Source organism: Phacochoerus africanus, chromosome X (genome assembly GCF_016906955.1).
Source record: "Phacochoerus africanus isolate WHEZ1 chromosome X, ROS_Pafr_v1, whole genome shotgun sequence".
NCBI classification, from domain to species: Eukaryota; Metazoa; Chordata; class Mammalia; order Artiodactyla; family Suidae; genus Phacochoerus; species Phacochoerus africanus.
In genome coordinates, this window is record NC_062560.1 from 88,335,487 (window position 1) to 88,341,486 (window position 6,000).

Here is a 6,000-nt window from a genome sequence, read left to right on the forward strand (position 1 = left end):
ATATATATATATATATACATACATTATGTATATATATATATGCACTTAAGCTTTATTTCCTAAGTGGGCTTTTTACATTTCACACTTCAAAGTAAAGACTGTTATATTTCATGATATTTATCATTTCTTTTTATTTCTATTGATTGCTGCTATGGCTTACACATAATGGGTACTTAATAAATGTTTACTTAATTATAATTCTAGTGTTTTTGGCCCAGTTTTACTTCTTATTGCATAAAATTGGAAATAATCTATTTCTCTAAAAAATATAGCATATTTTCAAAAGGAACCCAATAGGAAAGGGATTATACCTCCAATTCAGTCTATACAACTATTATAACATTGTATAACTGAGGTCTCTCAAAAAAATAAGCTCCTGACATAATCATCTGGAATGCTTATTAAAAATGCAAATTTCTGGGAGTTCCCTGGTGGTGTAGTGGTTGGGACTCAGTGCTTTCACCGTCACAGGTTTAGTCCCTGGTCTGGGAACAGAGATTCCACATCAAGCTACTGTACACTGAAGTCAGAACAAAACAAAACAAAACAACAACAAAAAAACACCCAGCAAATTTCTGACAAAATATCTTCCCACACACACATTCTCTTACAAACACACTGAGTCAGAGTCTCTGTGCATATGGCCCTGGAATCTCCATTTGGGGATTCCCACTAAATTATTTGCTCCAAAACTGCTTCAAAAATCCTCATTTTATTGGAGTTCCCGTAATGGCTCATCGGGAACAAACCTGACTAATAACTATGAGGGTGTGGGTTTTATCGCTGGCCTCACTCAGTGGGTTAAAGATCCAGCGTTGCCATGAGCTATGGTGTAGGTGGCAGATGTGGCTTGGATCCTGAGTTGCTATAACGATGGTGTAGGTCGGCAGCTGAAGCTCTGATTCGACCCCTAGCCTGGGAACTTCCATGTGCTGCAGGTGTGTCCCTAAAAAAAAAAAAAATCCGTTTCTGTTTTAGCTGAGCTGTGCGGAAAGGGTTTCTTTATAGTCAAAGAGCCTAAGCTTTACAATTTTTAGTTAAGGGCTCCTGAAAGCCAAAACGGTGGTTATGAATAGCCTGAAAGTTGAGGGTATTCACCATGTAAATCTATGGGGAGAATAAACATTGTTCAGCCTTAGTAGGAGGCAAAAAGACAAATGAAATATAAATTAAAAAAAACCAGCTATCTACCCATCAAATAGGCAAATGTTTACTAACAATACTCAGTTTTATTGAGGGTATAAGCATTCTTATACTCAATGAGAGAGTAAATTGCTATGTCAATTTGTTTTGTTTCTATTTACAATAAGCACCAAAAGCTCTGTATTTTGCATACTATATGACCCCCAAATTCTACTGCTTAGAATTTGTCCTAAGGAAAGAATCATAGTAGTGAGTAAATATTTAGTTATAAGCACTTTTTTTTTTTGTCTTTTTAGGACTGCACCTGCAGCATATGGAGGTTCCCAGGCTAAGGGTCTAATCGGAGCTGTAGCTGCTGGTCTACACCACAGCCACAGCAACTCAGGATCCAAGCCAAGTCTATGACCTACACTACAGCTCATGGCAACACTGGATCCTTAACCCACCAAGCGAGACCAGGATCGAACTGGGTCCTCCTGGACATTAGCCAGAGTAATTTCTGCTCAGCCATGACAGGAACTCCTATAAACATTTTTATTTAAAGACCTCATACATGTTCAAGGTTCTTTTTTAGCCTAAGAATCAAGTACATGGACTATCCAGTCAGAAGAAAATGAACATAGATTCCTACTCACAAACACAGAAGTACATTCCAGGTGGATTAAAGATGAAAATGTGAATAACAAAAACAAAATATTACAATGAAAATTAAGAAAAAAAATTGTATAGTCTTGCGATGTGATTATCTTCTTAAGCATGAAAGGAAATCCAGAAGTTTTAAAGGAAAAAATATAAAATAGTCAAAGACAAGAAATAGCCTGGAAGAGAAATATTTGCAATACCATGATAGATAATGGGAAAAGACCCCAATAACTTTTACAAATGGAAAAGAAAAAAATATTCAAACCAATAAAAATGTGACCATACCATATTACCCAGAGTTACACTGCTTTATATTACCATAGAGATATGTGTGCACATGCACACAGGAATGCCTAGATGAATATTTATTGTGACACGGTAAGAACCAAAACATTGGAAAAAGCTTAAGCTATCAAAAGGGAAAGGTCAAATAAACTGTGGTCTATCTATACAAAGAAAACTACATGGTAGTTAAAATGAATGAGATTCTTATATTGAAGCCTCTCCAGGAATATTGTTAAGATATATATTTGGACTTCCCTGTGGTCCACAGCATAGTTATGTGGCATAACTACTGCTACAGCTCTGATTCAATCCCTGGACCCAGAACTTCTGCATGCTGCAGATGCAGTCAATGGGCGTGTGTGTATATATACATATATATCTTTATGTTGCAATTGTCACAAATAATGACTTATATGATTCATCGTAATATAATGCTTTAACTACACATCCAGTTTTTTTTTTTTTTTTTGTCTTTTTGCTATTTCTTTGGGCCGCTCCCGCGGCATATGGAGGTTCCCAGGCTAGGGGTTGAATCGGAGCTGTAGCCACCGGCCTACGCCAGAGCCACAGCAACGCGGGATCCGAGACGCGTCTGCGACCTACACCACAGCTCACGGCAACGCCGGATCGTTAACCCATTGAGCAAGGGCAGGGACCGAACCCGCAACCTCATGGTTCCTAGTCGGATTCATTAACCACTGCGCCACGACGGGAACTCCCTACACATCCAGTTTCTTTAGCGCTGCACTCCATGGCATGTGGAGGTTCCCAGGCTAGGGGTCTAATCAGAGCTGTAGCTGCTGGCCTATGCCACAGCCGCAGCAACGAGGGATCTGAGCCGAATCTGTGACTTACACCACAGCTCACGGCAACGCCAGATCCTTAACCCACTGAGCGAGGCCAGGGATCAAACCTGAAACCTCATGATTCCTAGTTGGATTCGGATTCCCTAACCACTGAGCCACGACGAGAACTCCTACACACCCAATTTCAATCTTCTTCCCACAATTAAACACTTATCGGTTTTATGGATATCCATCTAGGAAGTTATATATTATTTGTTTCGCACTTTTTTTTTAAGGCTGCATCTGCGGCATATGGAAGTTCCCAGGCTAGGGGTCAAATCAAAGCTGCAGCTGCTGGCCTATGCCACAGCCACAGAAACACCAGATCCAAGCTGTGTCTGTGACCTACACCACAGCTCATGGCAACACCAGATCCTTTAACCCACTGAGCAAGGCCAGGGATCCAACCTGCATCCTATGGACACTAGTTGGGTTCCTAACCCGCGGAGCCACAACAGGAACTCCTGTTTTGTATTTTAACTAAATATTATAATGTTACATTATGACTTTTAGGGTCTCTTAATCATGAATTATGAACAGGTTAAGTTCTTTGATGATAAGACACACATATTAACATAATTATAATCATTATTTTATGCATTTTTCTTTTGTCATATAGAAAGCAAGAAGAGTTATAAACCAAATATGCAAAAGTTTGCTTTTTTTTTTTTACAATTTGCTTTTATATTTAGCTATGTAGCTACGTTTACCATTGTTATGTCTTCATATGACTTTAAGTTACACACTTAATTGTGTCTCTATTTCAGTTTGGAAGACTTATAGGACTTTTCAAAGGTGGTCTGTAAATACAAATGCAAATGATGTTGTGGCTCAGTGGTTAACAAACCCAACTAGGATCCATGAGGACACGGGTTTGATCCCTGGCCTCGCTCGGTGGGTTAATGATCTGGCATTGCCGTGAGCTGTGGTGTAGGTTGCAGACACGGCTCAGATATGGCATTGCCGTGGCTGTGGCGTAGGCCAGCAGCTGTAGCTCTGATTCAACCCCTAGCTGGGAACTTCCATATGCCATGGGTGTGGCCCTATAAAAAAAAAAACGCAAACGAATCTACTTTCTATAGTATCAATATAACAATAACTTATGTTATTCAAACCATCCCCCTGTTAATCAGCATTCAAACTATTTCCTTGTTTTGCCCACTAAAAGAATTGCTGCCTGCAATGAAGTTGCTTGTATACATGTATGAATTACTGGTGCTTTTATTTCTCTACAATAGATTCTGGAAAGTAATATTCCTTGATCAAAAAGTATATGTTCTTTCACATTTCCTAGGCTCCTGTACACTATGTTGGAGCTTTCAAATGTAATATAAAACATTTCTGAGGCTTATAAACAGTTTTGGGTGATCTCTCCACACTCCTTTCAGTAACCTTGGAAACTATGTGTATTTTCTGGAAAACATAACTGTGAGATGAATGCAGGCTAGATGACCAAATAATCAATGGAGCAGAGCCAGGCAGGAGAGTCAACAACTCTCACTGAACTGACATGAAGGAGTGATCAACCGTTTTAAAGTCACTGAGATAGCCTAGTTCATCTTCTCTAACCACACCTTAACACAATTTCAATCCCCTTCCCACAATTAAACACTTATTAGTTTCACAAATATCCATCTATAAATTTATATATTTCTGTTACACATTTTAACTAAATGTTATAAGATTACATTTACTATCCTACTGTTTTTACTTCACAGTATTCCTGGAGATGCTTCAATAAAGAATCTTACTGCTTTTAATGACTGTGTAGTTGTCTTAGAGTATAGTTTATTTAACATTTCCCTTTTGATTTCTTAGGATAGTTCCAGTATTTTCACTTTTACAGACAATTCCACAATAAAAATCCATTTATGCATTTCTGAGCAAATGTGTACATATATCTCTATGGTAATACAAAGCAATGGAACTACTGGGTCATATGGTATGTAGCTAATTTTGCTTGTTTGTGTTAGAGCACCAGTGAAAGAAAGACAGTTGACCAGAGCAGTGAGATTTCAAGCAAGATTTATTGACCAGCAGAGTGGCTAGGAGCCCTGAGCAAGAGAAACTCAGAGCCCCCCTGTTGTTGGGAGAGAATCGGGTTTTATAGGCAGGGGGGCATGTACTGAGGTCTATAGGTCTGGGATGGCAGTTGATATAATGGGATAAAATTTAACTTTTTCTTGGGGCTGTCTTTGTCCTTGGGAAGTCAGCCACTTCATGGGCTTGACTGTTCCACCTGTGGAGAAAGTGGAGACTGCAGGTCTGGGTTTGGATGGGTAAATGAGTCATACGGACTTATTCTTTTTTAGGTCTTTATTTTAGTTTCCACCTAGAAGTTTGTATATTTACCACAATGTATGGCAGAAATATATCCATCACCTCCAAAGTCCTGATGAATATTGATGCAAAAATCCTCAACAAAATGCTAGCAAACTAAGCCAACAGCATGCTGAAGGAATTTTACATCATGATGAATTGGGATTTATCTACAAAAAGAAAGGGTGATTCAGTATACAAAAATCAATTAATATAATATATATTACATTAATATAAGAAAGGAGAAAAACATATTGTTATCTCAACTGATGAAAAAAAGCACTGAAAAACCCCAACACTCTTTCATAATGCAAACACTCAACAAACTAGGAATATAAGAAGATTGTCTTACATGATAAAAGGCATTTAGGAGAAACCCAATGCTATATTATATTCAACTGTGAAAGACTGAAATCTTTCCATGTAAAATCAGGAACAAGTCAAGGATGGCTGCTTTCATCAATATTGTACTAGAAGTTCTAGTCAGAGAAATTAAGCAAGAAAAAGGCATTAATCAAACCCAAGTTGGAAAAGAAGTATCTTTATTTGTAGATGGCATATAGTAAATCCCAAATAATGTGCAAGAACACTACTAGAGCTAAGAGATGAACTTGGAAAATTGCAAGATACAAGATCAGCCATCCAAATCCTGTTGTATTTCTATACACTAGCAATGAGCAACCCAAAAATGAAATTAATAAAACAATTCTATATACAAAAGCATGGGGAAAAAAACAGAATACTTAGGAATAAATTTAACCAAGGG